Here is a 23,007-nt window from a genome sequence, read left to right on the forward strand (position 1 = left end):
CCTTTAAGAAGGGATGTGAGTAGAAGCCTGGGAACTGCAAACCTGTGCATCTGACTGTGGTGGTGGATAAGTTGTTGGAAGTGATTCGCAAAGATAGGATTTATGTGCATTTGGAGAGGCAAGGAATGATTAAGGATAGTCAGCACGGTTTTCTAAGATGGAAATAGCATCCAACAAACTTCACAGCTTTTTGAGTAAGCAAGATGACTGACAAAGGCAGAATGGCAGACATCGTATAGGAGTTGGGACGTTATGTTGAGGTTGTAGACATCGTTGTTGAGGCCTCTTCTGGAGTAATGTGTCCAGTTCTGATCTTCCTGTTATAGGAAGGATAATAATTAAGCCGGAGGGAGTTCAAAAGAGATTTATCAGGATGTTGCCAAGAATTTGGGTGGGCGGGGGGGGGGAAGAGGGGGGGGGGGGGGGGGGGGGAAGCGGGGGGGGGGGTGGTTTGAGTTACAAGGAGAGGCTGGATAATCAGGAACTTTTTTCACAGGAGCGCAAGAGGTTGAGAGGTGACCTTATAAGAGTTTATAAAATAATGAGAGGTATAGACAAGGTGAATAGGAGATGTCTTTTCCCTATGGTGGGAGTTTTCAAGACGAGGTGGCATATTTTTCATGTGAGAAGAGAGAGGTTTGAAAAAGGCATGAGAGGCAATTTTTTTAATTTTATAAACACAGAGTGGTTCATGTGTGGAATGAACTTCCAGAGCAAGTGGTGGATGTGGCTATAGTTACAACGTTTAAAAGACATTTAGATAAGTACATGAATAAGAAATGTTTGGAGGAGTATGGGCCAAGTGCAGGCAGCTGGGACTAGTTCCGTTTGGGATTATGTTAAGCATGGACTGGTTGGACTGAAGGGTCTGTTTCCGTGTTGTATGACTCAATAACAAACTTGGAGAAAAAAGGAGTCCAGATATGCGGTAATACTGACAAGAAGCCTATGGACTTGCTGAAAGTAGAGGCAGGAGAGAGAATGTACAAAGAGATAGTTGGTGAATTGGGGCTACTTTTGTTACCCAGGATGATCCAAGTAACAGCTGGTCTCAATAGAAAAAAAAACACAAGAGCACTTGCTCCTGCAAGATCTGGTGATGAAAGGGTAAATCAGACATGCATCAGATATTCTGATTTGCATTCTTTAGACTTGAGGGGGCAAAGATGGGTACCATGCCAGGGAGATGTTAAGAACAAGAAAAATGCTCAGGATAAAGACATCTAAAATGTGGGAAATGAGCATCTGAGGAAGTATTATGGTGAGTGAAATACCAAAACTCAAGGCATTTGAAAGTTTGAAATGCAGCCATAAAATAATTTGGGGTTCCAAGGACAGGCATAGAAGGAAGATCTTTCTGTCCTCTATTTGGCACATAATTCAGCACTTCAACCTTTCCAGCACAGCAGGATCTAAATCTTTTTACATTTCTTTATGCAGAGTCAAAAAGAGACACTGGAAAAGATTGTGGTGTGGGTTCAAAAATATAGCAATCTGCTCAACGAAACCTATTTCCATCTGTGTGCCAATTAGAACCAGAAACATAGCCAGTAATGAAGTACATATAAAAGGGGACAGATTCCTAAAAAAAAACATGAAGTTTATTCTTACTTTGATTCATCAAATTAAAGTTACTTCATATGCACATACTTACAACACAAATAGATAGGCGGTTCTGTGGTCAAAAACGAGACTCCCGAGTGGTATGTTGCCTCCCAGGTGCACAGGTCAGGGATGTCTCGGATCGACTGCAGGACATTCTGAAGGGGGAGGGTGAACAGCCAGCTGTCATAGTGCATAAAGGCACCAATGATGTAGGTAAAAAACAGGATGGAGGTCCTACAAGCAGAATTTAGGGAGTTAGAAGCCAAGTTAAAAAGTAGGACCGCAGAGGTAGTAATCTCAGGATTGCTACCAATGCCACATGCTAGTCAGAATAGAAATGAAAGAATAGGCAGGATAAATGAGTGGCTTGAGATGGTGCAGGAGGGAGGGGTTCAGATTTTTGGGACATTGGGACCGGTTCTGGGAGAGGTGGGACTATTACAAAATCGGACAGTCTACACCTGGGCAGGACTGGAACCAATGTCCTAGGGGTGCTTTTGCTAACGCTGTTGAGAAGGGTTTAAACTAATGTGGCAGGGGGATGGGAAACAAATGAGGAGGTTAGTGGACAGTAAGCAGGTAGTAACTAAAGCCTGTAAGAAACCAAATAATGAAGTCAGTATGACGAAGGGGAAGAGTAGGCAGAGAGCAGATGATGAACACAAAAAGGGACAGGTGGTCTGAGGTGCATTTGTTTTAACGCAAGAAGTGTAGTAGGTAAGGCAGATGACCTTAGGGCTTGGATTAGTACCTGGGAGTATGATGTTATTGCTATTACTGAGACTTGGTTGAGGGAAGGGCAAGATTGGCAACTAAATATCCCAGGATATAGATGCTTCAAGCAGGATACAGAGGGAGGCAAAAGGGGTGGAGGAGTTGCATTACTAGTCAAAGAGGATATCACAGCTGTGCTGAAGGAGGGCACTATGGAGGACTCGAGCAGTGAGGCAATATTGGCAGAGCTCAGAAATAGGAAGGGTGCGGTAACAATGTTGGGGCTGTACTACAGGCCTCCCAACAGCGAGCGTGAGATAGAGGCACAAATATGTAGCCGGATTATGGAAAGATGTAGGAGCAACAGGGTGGTGACGGGAGATTTTAATTTTCCCAACATTGACTGGGATTCACTTAGTGTTAGGGGTTTAGATGGAGCAGAATTTGTAAGGAGCATCCAGGAGAGTTTTCTAGAGCAGTATGTAAATAGTCCAAGTCGGGAAGGGGCCTTACTGGACCTGGTGTTGGGGAATGAGCCTGGCCAGGTGGTTGAAGTTTCAGTAGGGGATTACTTTGGGAATAGTGCTCATAATTCCGTAAGTTTTAGAATACTGATGGACAAAGACGAGAGTGGTCCTAAAGGAAGAGTGCTGAATTGGGGGAAGGCCAACTATAGCAAAATTCAGCGGGAGCTGGGGAATGTGGATTGGGAACAGCTGTTTGAAGGTAAATCCACATTTGATATGTGGGAGGCTTTTAAAGAGTGCAGGACAGACATGTCCCTGTGAAAATGAGGGATAGAAAGGGCAAGATTAGGGAACCACAGATGACAGGTGAAATTGTGAGACCAGCAAAGAGGAAAAAGGAAGCATACACAAGGTCTAGGCGACTGAAATCTGACGACCAATCTGAAACAAGGAATTAAGAGGGCTAAAAGGGGTCATGAAATATCTTTAGCAAACAGGGTTAAGGAAAATCCCAAAGCCTTTTATTCATACATAAGGAGCAAGAGGGTAACGAGAGAAAGGGTTGGCCCACTCAAGGACAAAGGAGGGAAGTTATGCGAGGAGTCAGAGAAAATGAGTGAGATTCTTAATGAGTACTTTGCATCAGTATTCACCGAGGAGAGGGACATGACAGATGTTCAGGTTAGGGATAGACGTTCGATTACTCTCGGTCAAATCGGCATGGGGGCGGGAGGGGGGTATTCTAAAAGGCATTAGGGTGGACAAGTCCCCAGGTCCGGATGGGATCTATCCCAGGTTAATGACGGAAGTGAGAGAAGAAATAACTGGGGCCTTAACAGATATCTTTGCAGCATCCTTGAGCATGGGTGAGGTCCCGGAGGACTGGAGAATTGCTAATGTTGTCCCCTTGTTTAAGAAGGGTAGCAAGGATAATCCAGCTAATTATAGACCGGTGAGCCTGACGTCAGTGGTGGGGAAGCTGCTGGAGAAGATACTGAGGGATAGGATCTATTTACATTTAGAAGAAAATGGGCTTATTAGTGATAGGCAGCATGGTTTTGTGCAGGGAACGTCATGTCTTACCAACTTGATAGATGAGGGAAGGGCTGTAGATGACATATACATGGACTTCAGTAAGGCGTTTGATAAGGTTCCCCATGGTAGGCTGATGGAGAAAGTGAAGTCGCATGGGGTCCAGGGCGTACTAGCTAGATGGATAGAGAACTGGCTGGGCAACAGGAGACAGAAAGTTGTAGTTGGAGTTTCTCAAAATGGAGAACTGTGACCAGTGGTGTTCCACAGGGATCCATGTTGGGACCACTGTTGTTTGTGATATACATAAATGAACTGGAGGATGGTCTGATTAGCAAGTTTGCAGATGACACTAAGATTGGTGGAGTAGCAGATAGTGAAGGGGACTGTCGGAGAATGCAGCAGAATACAGACAGATTGGAAAGTTGGGCGGAGAAATGGCAGATGGAGTTCAATCCAGGCAAATGCGAGGTGATACATTTTGGAAGATCCAATTTGAGAGCAAACTATATGGTAAATGGGAAAGCCCTGGGGAAAATTGATACACAGGAGAGATCTGGCTGTTCAGGTCCATTGTACCCTGAAGGTGGCAACGCAGGTCGATAGAGTGGTCAAGAAGGCATATGGCATGCTTTCATTCATCGGACAGGGCATTGAGTACAAGAGTTGGCAGGTCACATTACGGTTGTATAGGACTTTGGTTCAACCACATTTGGAATACTGCGTACAGCTCTGGTTGCCACATTACCAAAAGGATGTGGATGCTTTGGAGAGGGTGCAGAGGAGGTTCACCAGTATATTGCCTGGTATGGAGGGCGCTAGCTATGAAGACAGGTTGAGTAGATTAGGATTATTTACATTAGAAAGACGGAGGTTGGGGGGGACCTGATTGAGGTCTACAAAATCATGAGAGGTATAGACAGGGTGGATAGCAAGAAGCTTTCTCCCCCAGAGTGGGGGACTCCATTACTAGGGGTCACAATTTCAGGGCAAGAGGGGAAAAGTTTAAGGGAGATATGTGTGGAAAGTTCTTTACGCAGAGGGTGGTGGGTGCCTGGAACGCATTACCAGCGGAGCTGGTAGAGGTAGGCACAATAGCATAATTTAAGAGGTATCTAGACAGCTACATGAATGGGCAGGGAGCAGAGGGATACAGATCCTTGGAAAATAAGCGACAAGTTCAGATAGAGGATCTGGATCGGCACAGACTTGGAGGGGCAAAGGGCCTATTCCTGTGCTGTAATTTTCTTTGTTCTTTGTTCAAAGCACTGGCCATTTTCACCTACTCGTACCGCTTCTACATCTGCAGAACCGCAGCAAGTCATGTAAAGTCAGGTACACCAACAAATGGGGATTTTTGACAGTAATAAACAAGCAGGCTGGGACCTTTCTCCGCTAGAGTGTAGGGGGTTAGAGGTGACCTTATAAAGATTTTTAAAATAATGAGTGGTATAGACAAAGTGAATGGCAAGAATCTTTTCCCTAGGTAAGGGGATTTCCAAGACTAGGGGGCATATTTTTAAGGTGAGAGGACAAAGATTTAAAAAGGCATGAGGGTTTTTTTTTAAAATATATCCAATTTGTGAGTGGAATGAACTGCCAGAGGAAGTGGTGGATGTGGGTCCAGTTACAACATTTAAATAAATACATGAATACCAAATGTTTGGAGGGATACAGCCAAGCACAGGCAGGTGGGACTTGTTTGGGATTATAGTCAGCATGGACTCATTGGACTGAAGGGTCTGTTTCTGTGCTGTATGACTCCAAATCTCTATCTGACATCAACTCACATAGATCCATACTCAGAAAACTAACTTACTTTTCTCTTTGCAGATACTAACAGAAGCATTTTGCAGAATTACAGTTTTATTTCTGATATCCAACATTTGCAGTACTTTAAAGCACTAAGAGGTGCATGACCAAAAGAAGAAAATTAATGCTCAACAGTAGTGACAGAATCAGTCCAAGTACCTTTTAAATCTTTTCCCCTCTCAACCTAAACCTATGCTGTCTAGGTTTGGACTCCCCTACCCTGGGGAAAAGACCTTGGCTATTCACCCAAATCACAACTCTCTCAATATTATAAATTTCAAATAAGGTCACCCCTCGGCCTCCGATGCTCCAGGGAAAATAGCCCCTGCCTATGCAGCCTCTCACTGTAGCTCAAAACCTCCAACCCAGGCAACATACTTAATCTTTTCTGCATCCTTTCAAGTTGAACAACATCTTTCCTGTAGTAAGGAGACAGGAACTAAACGCAGTATTCCAAAAGTGGCCTAACCAATGTCCTGTACAGCTGTAACATGACCTCTTCACTCCTATACTAAATGCCCTTACCAATAAAGGCAAGCGTACCAAATGCCTTCTTCAGCAGCCTGTCTAGTTGGGATTCCACTTTCAAGGAACTATGAATCTGCACCCTAAGGTCTCTTTGTTCGACAACACTCCCCAGGGCCTTATCATTAAGTGCATAAGATAAAATGTAAAAGTTAAATGCAAAAGGAAGTTGGAAGATAATGCCTGCACTTAAAATTCAGTCCCAGTTTTGCAATTATACATTGTCTTTACATTGATACAATGCTGTGATGAAATCTACAGCAATTTAGGAAGTGGAACAAGAGTTGGGTACAGGATGAGAATTTCTTTGCAGTAAAAGTCGAGATATATAAAACCATGGTATCATCTCTGTAAGAGAATGTAACTATAGTGTACAACATTTACTCTTATAATGGTTAGGATGGGCAAAAACTGAAAAAGAATGAAAACAAGATTTTTCAAACACACTAGTGATGGTCTGATCTTACGAAAGTCTAAAAAAGAATTTTTTTGTTTCTTACCCACTGACTTGATATGCTTTTTACTTCATCTAAAGTGGACTTTTAAAGATCAAGTCTTTTTGCAGGATTACACACTAACATTCGGTTTGAAACATGTTTTAGCAACTTAAAATTTTATTCCATGTTTGCAGTTAAGAAAATAAAACAAAATCTATGCTGTCATATTTTATGAGCACAGTTATACAGTATTTTATCATCACAGAATCTCTATAGTGTAAAAACAGGCCCTTCGGCCCAACAAGTCCACACCAACCCTCAGAACATCCCACCAAGACCCATCCCCCTTATAACCCACCTAATCACATCCCTGAACACTACGGGCAATTTTGGGATAACATGCTGTCTGGCCTGCTGTGTTCCTCAAGCTCCATGCTATGTTGTTTCTGATTCCAGCATCTGCAGTTCTTGCTATCTCTAAATTAGAATACGTTGTTATCATCAGGGAGCTTGACTAGCCAGTATAATGTAAATAATATTACGTATAGGGGCATCCATATGTCTGATTCCTCGATTACAATCATGAAAACTGTCCTGATTTCGCTGGTGCTATTTGATTTTTTTTTCCCCAAAATCTCTTGGTGGACTAATTTCGATAAGTTGCTACTAACTGGACTAAATAAATGATGCATGTACAAAACATTCTAAAGGTTCCAATCATTTAAACAGTCCACAATGGTAGCCTCACTGAATTAGAATTAGAAACAAAAACAGAAATTGCTGGAAAAGCTCAGCAGGTCTGGCAGCAACAGTGAAGAGAAATCAGAGTTAAACGTTTCAGATCCAGTGACCCTTCCTAGACGCAAACAGAAGGATTGAAATGGGTAAAGGATAAAATAGCATTTTGTGCAGAACAGAGTCACAATAAAAACTTCTTCCATTATATATCTGGATTTGTAGCTTTGAAAAATCAGAACTGAAAATACAGATGAGATCTATCAGCAGCTACAAGCACCTTGTTTAGCATTTTGAATACATACGCTTCAGAATGGTTACAGTCTCCTTATTTCAAACTGTTTCAGAAATCACAGCTGGGTATTTTTGTATCAATAATTCAAAAACAATTACTTACGCCATCTTCAATAAACCGTGAGACGTTATTGTTGACAACATTGCAGAGTTGCTCAGGTGATTGCTAGAGCAATACATATTATAGGGTCAGGTGACCTCTGCAATTGAACAAGTGTTATACAGAAAACTGAATATTTTCAGATCAGGGCAGTTTTTAAAAAGGTTCGATATGTAAAATACTTACATTGGTGTTTCCTCCCTTTATAGCCCCACTCGTAAAACGTTTTAATAGAACAAAAAAAGTAAAATACAACAGCTCTCCACAGAGGTTACAAACCACATTTTGGGTCACCTAGCTACTGTAATTAGCAAGTTTAAAAGTTCTGACACCACAAAAGATTGTAAATGCTTGCCACTTCCTTTTTACTGAAGAGAACAGCAGGAGTGCAGGCAAAGAAAACTATATGGTTAAAGATCATTTCTTTCAGTGAGGCTACAATTGTGAACTGTTTAAATGATTGGAACCTTAGAATGTTTTGTACATGCATCATTTATTCAGCCCAACTGGTAGCAACTTACAGAAATCAACCAAGAGATTTTGGGAAAAAAAAACAAAAAAGCACCAGCAAAATCAGGACAGTTTTCATGATTGTAATCTAGGAATCAGATTTATGGATGGATACATAATGTTATTTACACTGGCTAATCAAGCTCCCTGATGCCAATAACGTATTCAGCCCACCCATGTTGATCACCAAGATCCTTAGCTTATGCTGTGTACTTGATATGGCTTAGATACCAGTTGGGTGTAACAATTAGTCTCTGCATCCTTCAGCTAAGGCAGGTGCAAAAACAAGTGTGCACCTGGAAAAAATGCATACATTAATTTTTTGGAATGGCAGGAGATACAGTGTAGGAGAAAGATGAAAATATGGGATCTGCATAAATTACCACTTATTTCTGCCTTCTTGCTTGAATACTATTCCAATATATTTAGTCCAAGACTCTCAGGTGAAGAATGCCCACTTGAGAGAATTATCAGAGACCATGGAATGTAGAAGGAGCTAAACTCTTTCTAGGTACATTGGCTAAAGGAAATCAGAGAAGAAAACAGTTGTCAACACTCTTCTGAATTCAGCTGGCTGTCTTTCCTTAGTATTCAGGTGCAATGTGTGATGAAGGTTCATGATATCACTTGGGACCTTGGATTTAAAGTGGAGGAACAATGGATTTTAATTCTTTGTGGAACATTTTCTTTTAAAAAAAAGAGATCATTTCAGGGTGTTAAAAAACACCATTTAAGTCGTGTAAGTTAGCTAAATGACAGGAAGACCCCTTCAAGGCTTTGAACACAAGTTTAAGAAACCCATGTTAAGTAATAATTAGGCCGAGTTAGCACTGGTTTTAAGATCAGGGACATTAACTAAAGCAATATCATGCCAATGCAAAGAAGTTTGTGGAGAGAAACCAGACAACAATCTATGCCAGCTCAGCAAGATGATTTAGTGTGGAATTAGTACTGATGCTTGAGGTTTCAGTGTCTAAAGTTTATTGCTGGTGGCAAAAGGGAAGAATCTTTTTGATTTTCATAATGAGTTAGTTCCAATAGCTCTTGTAAACTGTTACAGTTGGTGACTTTTGTGTAATAAACTTGTCCAAAAACTACATTGGTAGCCTCGTGAATACTTCAGTGACTGACCTCCACAGTGAATAAAGAGGAAAAAAAAAGAAAATGTATGATCTGTCAAGACAGATCTCACTCTGGGATCTGACTCGTCCAGTGCTACCAACAGCGAGGATCAAAATACGATGTATGTAAATGAACAAGACAATGGCTGCAACAGATATCTTTGGGACAATGATGTACAATTTGTAACAAACAAACAGTATTGGGGGTCCATTACAGAATGCATAGTTATAAAGAAAGGAGGTCTTCTCCAACTATTTGAATGTTAAATATATTTACATCTGTTGGGCAACTTCAGGTACTCTTATAGCATGTCTGTACATAATAGCATGAAAATCCTTAATCCTTATTGCACATAATAGGAACACATGGTATTGAATGTATTAGCATAGGTTAAGCATTGGTTAAAACGCAGAAAGCAGAGTCAGGACTAATGGGATATCCTCACTTTAGAAAGACATAACTAACGGAATGTCACAAGGATCAGTCTTAGGGTCTCAATTATTTGCAGTCTACACTAATGATTTGGAGAAAAGGGACAGACTGTAATGCACGGAAGCACAGAAAAAGTGCATTAACTTTTAAAAGGGAGCACACGCACTGCTTTCCCCATAGCACTTTACAAACACCAAATTCTAACGTCCTGCCTTCCAATCCACAAGTACTCTACCCAACTTCGCAACACAGTTGTCAAAAATCTGGCAGATGGAGCTTAAGGTAGGACAATGAGGTCATGCACTTTGGCAGGAAGAATCAAAAGACAGACTATTGAAATGAAACAAGATTCCATACAAGCACAGCATAAAATGATCTGGATGTTCTTGTGGATTCAACACAAAAACATTAGCAGGTGCAGCAGGTAATTAAGATGGCAAATAGAATCTTGACGTTTATTGCTAGGAGGTTGGAGTTTCAATAATAGTGAGGTCTTGTTGCAACTGTATTTGGCATTTGTTTGATTTGGTCTGATTTATTATAGTTACATGTACTCAAGTACAGTGAAAGCCTTCATTTTGCAAGCAGTACAAGCAGACCATAGCAAGCAAGGACATACAGATTATAGGGTGCTTAGACAGAGCAAGGCGTACAGGTTACAACTGCACAGGAGGTGCGCAAAGCAAGAACAACATTTGAAGTTAGAGAGTCCATTCAGCAGTGGCAGGCAAAAACGTGTACTTGAACCTGTTGGTGTGTGTGTTCAAGCTTCTGTATCTTCTGCCTAATGGAAGAGATTATAAGAGAACATTACTGGGATAGGAGCAGTCTTTGATGATGTTAGCAGCCTTTCTGCCATAATACCCTCCAGACTAATCTCAAAACTTGGAGACCTAGGTCTCAGCTCCACCCTCTGCAACTGGATCCTCAGCTGAAGGCAGAGCTGTAGTCGATGAGGAGTCTGACATGGGTGGCCTCGTTATCCAGATGTTCCAAGGATGAATGTAGGGTTAGGGAAATGATTCCGCTGTGGACCTGTTTCATCAGTAGGCAAATTGCAGGGTATTGAGGCAGGCTGGGAGGCTACAGTTGATGTGGGCCATGACCAGCATCTCAAAGCACTTCATGGATTATGGAGGTCAGAGCCACTAGACAGTAGTCATGAAGGCATGTTGCATGTGCTTGCTTTGGTACTGGGACGATGGTAGTCTTCTTGAAGTAGGTGGGGACCTCGGCTCATAGGAGGAAGAGGTTGAAGACGTCAGCGAATACCTCCAATCAGCTGGTCTGCACATGATTTAAGTGCACGGTTGGGGACTCCATCCAAGTCTATCACTTTCCTTGGTTGACTCTCAGGGAGACTGATCAGATAGCTGCAGCAGTGACGGAGAAAACAGGTGCGCCTTGACAGATGCCACTGGCATTCTACTCAAAGCAAACATTGAGCACATCAGGGAGGGATGTGATTTTGTTCGCTATCTTGCTCTGCTGCATTCTGTATCCCGTTATGTTTAGGCCTTGCCACAGGCAGCGTGTATCCGTATGGTTGATTTGAGCCCCTAATTTGGTCCGGTGCTGCCTCGTGGCATCTCTGATGGCTTTGCAGAAGCTACACTTGATTCTGATTTCTGAGAAAATGGGGTTAACTTATCAGAAGGCTAAAAAACATGATGCCTTCATTCATTTGCACTTAGAAAAATGAGGCGTTATTTTGTTGATACATCAAGGATTTCAGTGAGCTTGAGGGCATAAACATTAAGATGCTGCCATCTGTGGGGGGAAATCTCAAATCAGAAGAAGGAGTCACTCATTTAAAACAGATGCAAAACAATTTCTTCTCCCAGAGGGTATCCTGCCGACTACGTTTCCTCAACACGCATTTTGGGGCAGCACGGTGGCTCAGTGGTTAGCACTGCTGCCTCACAGCACCAGGGACCTGGGTTCGATTCCACCCTTGGGCAGCTGTCTGTGTGGAGTTTGCATATTCTCCCCATGTCTGCGTGGGTTTCCTCAGGTGCTCTGGTTCCCTCCCACAGTCCAAAGATGTGCAGACTTGGTGGATTGGCCATGCTAAATTGCCCAATGTTCAGGGATGTGTAGCTTAGGTGTAATGCTCGGAGGACAGTGTGGATTTATTGGGCCGAATGGCCTGTTTCCACACTGTAGGGATTCTACGAAAGTCTATGAAAGGGTAGTGAATGTCTGAACTCCTCTGCCCAAGAGAGTTATGGATGCTACATCGCAAGGTATTTAAAGAGAGCAAAGAGAAGGTCCGTATATTTTTGAAATATGAGGGGAGTTGAGAAGAGCTACATAAGAGAGGAGCTGAGGCCAGGGGCAGACGAGACACGATGATTTTATTGAAGGGAGCGGGTTTGAGGACCCAATTGGCTTGCGCCTATTTCTTATGTTCTTAAATTTTTTTTAAGGCAGACCAGAATTTTTTTGGAATTAAACACTTTTTTTGGCTACAATTCACTATCTCCAATCCATCATACAGGATTATTTGTACTGCTTCATTCACTGTCACTCTTCCTCCAAGAATGCCAGCCTCAAAAGAACTAAAATGGAAAAAAGTCTTTATTTTGCTAATGCCAACAGCAATAATCTTAGATCCTGTCCAACGGATGTTGACTGACATATCATTGGCACGTGCACATTGTGTGCATATTGGATGTTAATTAGGGATCTTCGTTTAAAATAGCTTTGGGGTGGGAGAAAACAAGTTGCTCACGATTATGAAAGGAGACTTTCAGTTCTTCAAATACTCAGGCACACACAAAACAGATGAAAATGTAATCTCCATTTAGCAATGAAATTCAGAAGTTGAATGGCTTAATTTTAATGGCATTACTTTCAACTGACTCATACTGGAGACAACAGATACACACATTCTGATGTTATAATTCAAGATTTTTGAGCAATGCTGATTTTAATTACTCCACAACTGGTAGTCATGCCATCAACTGCTAAGGCCTGAAGCGCTGGAAACCTCCTTCGTCAATGCTTTTTGTGAAGTATTTTGGGATGTCTTATTAAATTACATTATTGCAACTCATTACTACACTGTGCAACGAAGAAGGGTTATTGCTGGCTATACCACTGACAAGCATGAAATTAGCTGAAACCTGAGATACAGTACCCAACAGCCATTTTGGAGTGGAGCAGCAATAGGAACACAAATAAAAACTCCACCCACCCATTCAGCATTTTCCCTTGACAAAAAACAAAACCCTGAAAAGTTCTATGTTTGTAAAAGCTCGTAGCCTAGAACAGGTTCAAGCTCAGAAAAGCTAAAATATGCTTAAAACCAATGAGAGAAAGATCCCAGGATTGCAACAGTTTCCTCATATTTGTTGACCAATGACAATTTTCAACTCCAACCAAATCTCCTGCCCTTCAGTTTTCGTGAGCAACTCATGAAAGAACAAAAAGAAAAGTTTCCAACTTGGTGGCATCTAGAATGTTATTTCCATAAGTTAACTGTTCCCTAGTTTCATCAATTAGTAAGCTGACTGCATAAAAAAAGTTTGTTTATTAACAGATGCTGCTACAGTCAAGTACTCATTAACAAACACACACCACTCTGCAAAAGTAACATCTTTGGCAAAACATAGCAAAATAAAAATGCACTGCAACTACCAGCATTAAATCTTCACAAATATATGAACTGCTTTTAAATCAGTTAATTTAAATCACCTAATAAAGTAAACTTTCATGCAAAGTTCCGTTTATTCAAATTATGGGACAATAAATTTTGTTAAGCACAAAGTTTTCAAAACCAGATTCGATATATATGGCGCTAATTTGGAACTCAGATACATTCGAAGAACTGCAAGTTTAAAGGAATGCTTCTCGAAAGGAAACTGCAAGATGGTGTTTGCAATCTTACGAGGTTGTCCCCTGTTAGCCTCTGGGTGAATATTGAATCGTATATTACACCAGCAACCATACCCAATCATTTATTAAATCAAACAGCAATTTTAAGTCCAGTGAGACATCATTCTGTATAATTGATGCACAACGCCCAGGTCAAAAGCTGCCACACATGCTGCTAGGAAATGAAAAAAAATTACCCCAATCATTGTGGATTACACATTAGGCAACAAAATGAAACGAGTGATATAAAAATGATTTCCAACAGGTGTTGCACATCAGCTTCACTTCACTGGTGTCCAGACCCACTATGTGCAATCTTATTCCGAGCAGCTGAACACAATTAGTTTTGTGATGATGCCAAGATTGTAGTTACATTTTAGATACAGACAAAATTAGAGCAAATCTAGAAAGAGACACAAATAATCCACCCTTTTAAAAATATGTAATGTAATTGCTTTAGAACTCTACGCGTGTCTAGATCATTATTGGTTAATTAACATAGTTATACTGTCACAGTTAGTGCAGTTTGCAGTGGTGACGTGGGCAAGCAGCTGCATTGATACTGTCCACTCTCATCACTACGGAGTAGGAGGTTAGCAAGTTCAAAGCATTTGCACTCAAATACATGCATCACAGAACACTGATTACCAGTCCCCCAATAGTTTCCAATAATTGAAAACCTCCAAATGGGACAGTCCATTCTTTTCAATCGTTATAAATTGAACAGCCAAAGAGCAGACCACCTGCAGTTTTTCTTTTAAAAAGCACCAGCTGCAGGGTGGGTAGTATTAACAATGCAAGTACACCTCTTGTAAGGTGATGGAGGGCAAGCTTTTTCAAACTTCAGATCACTCCAAAACAGCACGTACACACCAGATTTGGTGCTGATGCTAAACAAGGGAATTTTGCCATATAACTGTGGCATTCAAACAATTGAAGTGATTATTTGAATTCCACACCATCAGTTGAATTCCACATGAAAGCAAAGATATTTTATCAACTGCAGGCTAACATATGCCTGGAGAGAAATTACTTCTAATAAGTACAGGGCATACCAAACAAAAGGCTATCTAGTGCATCCAGCTGTGAACGTGCTTTGTGTTATTAATATTCAGATGCATTATATTAAATCCAGAAGTTAGCTATTTGATAACTTTTGAATTTCAAACCATAATTTGCAAAAAGTGTCCTTTGTACATGTGGCAAAAAATTTTCATTTTTCACAAAGTAGAGTCAAGAGTTTAGCTAATCTTCCTGTAAAGTACAAAACCATGGCAACTGTACTGTACAAAACATCCACCTAATGGGATCTTTTAGGTCCAGCACTGAGAAAAAGGCAGTTAGAAACAGAAGAAGTGACTGTCAATTTTAAAGGAGATTTCTTAAGCTTAAAAGAAATAGAAATGACAGCTCTGCAATAAGCTCCTGTAGTTTACTAACCAAGCCAAGGTGATAGTCAAGATTCTGTAAAACAAAAGGAAAATGAAATGAAAAGTCTGAACAAAAAGCCTCTAGAAGAACATGTGAATTGTTCAGCAACCCTACAAGGATTCAAGCCTATAGAAAAACATAATGCAACATTAGACTTCAAACAATTCTCCAGATCTTTAAAATACAAAGTTGCCCCTTCACCAATAATTCCAGCTATTATTCAGCAGCCCAAACACTAATACAAACCTCTTAAAAAAAAATCTGGTGGCTACTCTTTTCCTACAAACATCCAACATCAGTATAGATCTGGTGACTCTTCTCCCAAAAAGCTCCTTGATCACAAGATGGGGAAGCTCAGTCAATTCTAGCCTATCCACCAGGAACACATACGTGGCCAGTGTCTTTTGTTCTCTTTCACAACATTAAACAGTCACATAGATCACTGATGTCTAAACATTAGCGCCTGTGTGAGGATCCAGCTGCAGCATTCAAACCCCTGCAATCAAAGGAACTTGCGCTTCATGTAGATATACATTTGTAATTGACAAAGTTCTCCTATTTAGTTCTAACCCTGGGATCTGGAAAGGGCCTTAAGTTCTCAGTTTCCTTACTATCTCAAAAATTCAGAATGTACTGCACAAGTAGTCCATTCTGACAAATTGGCTTACGTAATTGCTCATGTTATCACAGCCCATCATTCTCTACATCATCTCACCACCTTCTTCAACCTCCATTCCTTTCCACATGTACCTATGTTCCTCTTAATTGCATCAAAATCCTAGAATTTCTTCACTAATATCATTGTGGGTCAACTCATAGCACATGGACTGCGGTGGTTCAAAAAGGCTGTTCAACACCACCTAGGGATGGACACATTACATTAGCCAGGCAGTAACAACCACATCCCATGAGTAAGTTAACAAAATACCAATTAACTGAACTATTTAATACAGCAGCACTTTCTACATTTTAATCACTTCAGTAAAGCAGTGCCCTTTGAAATCCTTATTGAACTGATAAATATGATCCCTAATAATAGAATCATTTTTATGACCTCGCATGCAAAAAGATTTTTCTTCCATTGGTTCTAACAAATCCCTTCATAAATTTCAAAACCTCTGTCATTATTACCTCAACTCTCTTTTTGCTAAAGAAAATATTCCCATCCTATTGGTACAAACATTTCAGATGTATACAAATTAATGAGAGTAGACTTAAATGTAACATGGCTCTAAAGTGCCATAACATTCTTACAGATTCTGAGAAAAAACGTTGGATGGTTCATATCACTAATTTCACACTTTTTGCCTCCATTGCCTTTACCAGGAAATCTAATCCACAAGATGAGCCTTCTAAAACTAAAGGTATGAATTGGCACTAATTTTATTTATAAAAAGATATGCAACAAGGCAACTGACTTTCAATCATATATGTGTCATCTGGCTCCCTGACTGGCCTATACAGACATCCTATCTTTAACAAGCAGAAGTGGTGTTGCATCCTGTGGTTAGCTCCCAGACAGAGGTATATCAGTTGGAAAAAGATGTAAATTCACTTCAATCCAATGGAACAGAAAGCCTGCTCCCCCTCGACATCAATAAACAGTGTCAATTCCCCACTGCCGCCTCCTTTACTTACTGTTCATAAGAAAGAATGAAGCAAAGTTTTAAGATCAGTTTCCCTGATCTTAAATAGTTGTCTAAAGTATTAAGAGCTGGGTCAAGTTACAATATCTTGCTTGGAGACTCTATAATTAAGCAGATTTTTTCAACAGCAGAAATCGTCACTAATCTTCAATTATTCAGACGAATAATATCTACGATCCCAACAAAAGTAAAGAAATTCATGGGGAAAATAATGTTTTTAAATCATTTTCTTTAAAGCAAATCAACATATTTCCAACCTCTTCAAAAAGAAGTATATTTTCTTTCAACTATTTTGTAGTGCTCGTTCTCAATAAGCACATCAAAAGTTAGTGAGGCTCTTGTGGCAGTGATCACGTCCCTGCCTTGGAGCCAAAAAGGTCCAGGTTTTCAAGTTCCACTTATATAGGTGGTGTCAATAACACATCCAACTGGTTGATGAAAATAACTAACAAGAGTTACTGCATCATCATAATTAGCAGAAGCTACATTATACAAATATGCATCTACAATGTCAGTTCAGCACACTGTCCAAAACATTTTCTCCCTCCATCCTGGTACCGAATGCTGTTGTTTTGAAAGTGAGGTTTTTTGTTTTTTTTTGTCAATAGTGTGGAGCAGGAGGAACACATCAGGTCAGGCAGCATCAAAGGAGCATGCCACTGCAACCCCCTGGCGAAGCCATCCTTGAAGAAGTTGTCCTCCTCCCTCCGAAAAGATCTCAGTGGGTCTCTCTCCCACTGCAACCCCCTGGTGAAGGCAGTTCTTGCTATCTCCTTTCTTTCCCCCCTTGGCATTCCACAAAAGGAAACCTACCATCTTAAGTAATTTATTAGACCTCAATGTTCTGTCAAAAAGCCGAAAGGTTTTGAGCTGCTTATCAGGCTTCCACCTAATTGGCACACAACATGGAGGGTTGCCTGGGCTGAGACAGGTGCTGCCACATGCAAAAAGATGGATGATATATACAGATAGCAGGTTTTGGTAAATCCCGTTATGTGTTTGTTTTCTTATAGTAACCCAAGTGTTTAATTAGCTTTAAAATTTCAAGAGTGTGGATAAATTTATCAATTAGGAGACTTTGGACCACAAAAAGCTTCACATATGACTGGAATTACTCTGATGCTCACTGCTATGATCAACATGAAGCACATTCTTTGACCCAGGATTGAGAGAAGGCCATTATAGGCATCTTGGCATCCAGCCAAATGCTTCGAATTTATCTTGTTTTTCTAAATAGCCTGTTCAGAGCAAAATATGTTTTTATTCTTTCACTCTCCCCCTTCCCCTATCCAAACACTGTGCACTTGCAAGAGTAAAAACAGGAAAACAACCAGCGTTTTAACTAAACCAGGGTGCACTTTTTAACTTCACTCACTTCGGTATGGACTCCATCAAATGATTAGGATAATTAAGATTCAACAATGCTAAATGTTTAGTGACAAGTGACAAATGAAAGCAGGCACACCCATTTAAAATAGCACCTAATGCAAAATAGCATTAGCGGAACCTGGACTTATTTTAGGAAGTACAGTTCTAAATAAGTCCATGCTTTTGTAATAGGCCAAAAAGTAAAAAAAAATACAAAATACTAAGCCCACATACCCTATAACTATACTGGCAAGATGTTCCTGTTGGGGTGAAGGGCAAGGCTGATAGGTATATTGAACACTGGATGACTACAGAAATTGAGGTTCTGGTCAAGAATAAGAAGGAAGATTACGTCAGGTACAGACAGCAGAGATCGAGTGAATCCCTAGAAGAGTACAAAGGCAGCCCCAGTATACTTAAGAGGGAAATAAGGAGGGCAAAAAAAGGGGACTCGAGATAGCTTTGGCAAATAGGGTTAAGGAGAATCCGAAGGGAGTCCACAAACACGTTAAGAACAAAAAAAAAGTAGCATGGGAGAGGATAGGGCCCCTTAAAGGTCAGCAAGACTGCCTACGTGTGGAACCACAGGAGATGGGGGAAGATACTAAATGAGTATTTTGCATCAGTGCTTACTGTGGAGAAGGATATGGAAGATAGAGAACGTGGGGAAATAAATAGCCACATCTTGAAAAACGTCCATTTTACAGGAGGAGGTAACGATGGATGTCTTAAAACGCATAAAAGGTGGATAAATCCCTGGGACCTGATCAGGTGTACCTAGAACTCTGTGGGAAGCTATGGAAATAATTGCTGGGCACTTTGCTGAGATATATGTATCATTGATAGCCACAGGTGAGGTGCCGGAAGACTGGAGATTGGCTAATGTGGTGCCACTTTTTAAAGAAAAATGGTGGTAAGAAGCAGACAGGGAACTATAGGCCAATGAACCTGACATCAGTGGGTAAGTTGTTGGAGGTAAATCCTGTCCCTCAGGATTCCATGTATTTGGAAAGGTGAGGACTGATTAAGGATAGTCAACATGGCTATGGGCGTGGGAAATCGTGTTTCACTAACTTGATTGAGTTTTTTGAGGAAATAACGAAGAGGATTGAGGAGGGCAGAGCGGTGGACGTGATCTCTATGGACTTCAGTAAGGCATTTGACAAGGTTCCTAATGGTAGACTGGTTAGTATGGTTAGATCACCTGGAATACGGGCAGAACTAACCATTTGAATACAGAACTGGCTCAAAAAGGTAGGAGACGGAGGGTGATGTTTGAGGGTTACTTCTCAGACTGGAGGCCTGTGACCAGCAGTGTGCCACAAGGATCGGTGCTGGGTCCACGGCTTTTCATCATTTATATAGATGATTTAGGTGTGAGCACAGAAGTTATGGTTAGTAAGTTTGCAGGTGATACCAAAATTGGAGATGTAATGGACAGTAAAGAATGTTACATCCACAGTACAACAGGATCTTGATCAGATCAGCCATTCAACTGAGCAGTGGCAGATGGAATTTTATTTAGATAAATGCGAGGTGCTGCATTTTGGAAAGGCAAATCAGGACAGGACCTAATGGTAAGATCCTGGGTAGTACTGCTGAACAGAGACCTTGAAATGCAGGTTCATAATTCCTTGAAAGTAGAGTCCCAGGTAGACAGGATAGTGAAGGTGGCATGCAGTATGCTTGCCGTAATTGGACAGTGCATTGAGTATAGGAGTTGGGAGATCATGAGCGGTTGTACGGGACATTGGTTAGGCCACTTTTGGAATACTGCATGCAATTCTGGTCTCCCTGCGATAAGAAGGACATTGTGAAACTTGAAAGGGCTCAGAAAAGACTTACAAGGATGTTGCCAGGATTGGAGGGTTTGAGCTGTCGGGAGAGGCTGATTAGGCTGCCGCTATTTTCTGTCAGAGGCTGAGGAGTGACCTTATAGACGTTTATAAAATCATGAGGAGCACGGATAGTGTGAATAGCCAAGCTCTTTTCCGGTGGGGAGCCCAAAAGTAGACAGCACAGGTTTAAGGTGAGAGGGGTAAGATTTAAAAGGGACTGAAGGAGCAACTTCTTCATGCAGAGGGTGGTGTGTATATAGGATGAGCTGCCGGAGGAAGTGGAGGAGGCTGGTACAATTACAACATTTAAAAGGCATCTGGATGGGTATATGAATAGGAAGGGTTTAGAGGGATATGGAACTAGATTAATTTAGGATATCTGGTCATCATGACGAGTTGAAATAAAGGATCTGTTTCCATGCTGTACCACTCTATGACTCTGTAAGCGTTACTACAGCTTCACTTCAACACTCAATTTTGCTTGAATTCCAACCTGTTATTTGGATGATCAAAGTTCAACCATCACTTCAGTGAACGATTCTTGCTAGGACATACATTAATTGCTTGCTTCTGTGCTTAAACATTCTACAATTGCAAATCTTTTTCCCTAATGATTCAGTATTAGTTTGGTCTTCTTTTTGAACCCAACAATCATGAGGTTCAAATTCAAATAAATTTTAATGTTTCATGCTTCCTTCGAGCTGGTTGTGAAACCTCAATGTCTATATGCAGCTTCACTGTATTAACACTTTCCATCAACCTATTGATTCTTATGACTAAATTATCACAAGGTATCACAAATAATTAGTGATTAATGATTTTATTAGGAATTGTATTAACTTCAACCATATTTCAGTCAAGTACAGTTACTGAGAGTTCAAGGGTTCAACATTATGACAGAATAAAGTTTATATTACCTTTACATATTTGATGGTCACAGCAGCATTGATAGGATCACTAGTTATTAAGTATTATTAACGTAATAAAGACCCCAAAATACTTCACAGAGCACATGGACTACATAGATACCAAGTCAGGTAGGAAGAGATTAGGAACATAAACTAAGCACTAGACTGACAGAAGTGAGTTTTGAAATATTTTAAATGGAATAACAAAAGAATGAATGATAGAAAGGCTAATTGCAAGCAAGTGAAACAAAAGGAGAGGCAAAAAAGGTAATGGAGATCTAATGCAAGCAGGCAGGAAGGAGTGCTAGTTCATAGAGTGCAAACCGAGCAAATCTTCTACTCTTTCACCACCACCGTGCATCACCCCCAACCCCAAACTTAGTTTCTGCACTAGGTGCTTGGTGGGGGAGGTCAGGGTGGGGGAGGAGGAAATCGGAAAAACATGACCTCTCTTTATTCATTCCACCCAATGCATAAGAAAACAGAATCTAAACTTTAAACAAAACACGCCACTGTTGACACAGTAAAAAGTCAAAAATCACATGACACCAGGTTATAGTCCAAAGGGTTTTTTTGAAAGCACAAGCTTTCAGAGCACCGCTTCATCACCTAATGAAGGAGTGGTGCTCCAAAAGCTTGTGATTTCAAATAAACCCATTGGACTATAAACTGGCGTCGTCCGATGTTTGATTTTATCCACCCCAGTCCAACACCGGCACTGGCACTGTAAAAAGTGTGTGCAACAGTAAGGCTGTTTGATACCAACCACAAAGCCAAGTATTTCATAAAACTACAAAAAGTTACCTCAGCAAACACACAGCATCTCAGTTCATTTAATGTGAAAAAGGAAAGTTTGAGAAAATATAAAATTTGAGTTGTGCAGGAATGGTACACAAAGGTAATGCCTGTTTTCTTAGTTGCCAAAGTATGGGTGCAGGAAGATAAAAATTGAACAAAATCTACAGGAAAACCAAGAGAAGACTCTTCCTCTAGAAGAGAAGAAACACGTTTAACAGAAAGTGCATGAGAAACTCAGCAGATCTGGCAGCATCCGTGGAGAGAGAACAGATTTATTTTTATTTATTTATTGTCACATGTATTTTGTGACAAATACAGTAAAAGGTGTTGTATAGTGTCACCACTCTCTGGTGCCATCTTAAAACATGGCAAATAAACCAAAACATAGAACATAAAGCCAGAAAATTTTTAGAAATGTTCAACTTTAGTCCTTGTTGTTAAATACTGCACCATGGGCCTGATAGCCAGGCATGAGTCCCCTTTGTTGTGCTGCCACTGCTGGAATGAGAGTTGCCACTCTTCAGCACCATCTTTCCTCCACTGACATCCATGCTACAATGGCTCTTCGCTGGACCTCGCCAATACAGACACTACTGATGCCATTGAGTACCACACTGGCCCAATGTATCTGTTTGGGCCCAAACTTTACTCCACCACCACCTCCATGAATCTGCACTGGACACAAGCCACCAGGAACCCAAACTCACCTCCACCACAGCAGCCATGAATCAGCGCTAGAACTGCCTCAACAATGCAAAAGCTGTAAGGTTTTGGAGTAGATATGCAGCTCGGGTTGTGGGTGTTGAGGTTCATTGAAAGCTCATTGGAGGCTGCACTGAAGAGGTTACCCAGCAGGGTAATGAAACGTCTGCGGGACAACAAACCAGCTTGGCGAGCCAACCAACCTCAATGCAAAAGCTGCCAGGAACCCAAACCCACCTCCAACTCTGCCACCATGACTCCACGCTAAGTTCACTTGCTGCCAATACCGTCACTGCAACTGAGCTCTTCAACAAGAGGCAAGTAAAATTTTAAAAAGAAAAGAAACAAGAAAAGATAATAAAAAGAAACAAAACGAAAGGAAAAGAAAAGCAAACAGAGTGGACACACCTATTCCACTGCCATTTTGCATTAACATTAAATTCAAAGAGCAATCACTGGTCTCAGAAATGTTAATGCTGTTCCTATCCACAGATGTTACCAGACCTACTGAGTTATCCAACTCTTCCTACAGTGAAAAAAAACAAATTGCTGGAAAATGTCAACAGGTCTGGCAGCATCTGTGGACAGAAATCAGAGTTTACATTTCAGGTCGTGACCATTCTTCAGAACTATTCAAAAATGTAAACTCTGC

The 23,007-nt window shown here is 40.9% G+C and overlaps 1 long non-coding RNA gene across 1 annotated transcript in view; it reads right to left on the reverse strand.

The window, feature by feature from the left end:
- Positions 1-1,708: 1,708 nt before the first annotated feature.
- Positions 1,709-23,007, reverse strand: part of LOC125486739 — a 79,503-nt gene continuing 58,204 nt past the window's right edge. Inside the window, exon 3 of the long non-coding RNA XR_007265368.1 lies at positions 1,709-1,839. This is a non-coding gene — a long non-coding RNA (uncharacterized LOC125486739). The remainder of the gene's footprint in view (positions 1,840-23,007) is intronic.

Source organism: Rhincodon typus, chromosome 2 (assembly GCF_021869965.1).
Source record: "Rhincodon typus isolate 14 chromosome 2, sRhiTyp1.1, whole genome shotgun sequence".
Classification (NCBI taxonomy): Eukaryota; Metazoa; Chordata; class Chondrichthyes; order Orectolobiformes; family Rhincodontidae; genus Rhincodon; species Rhincodon typus.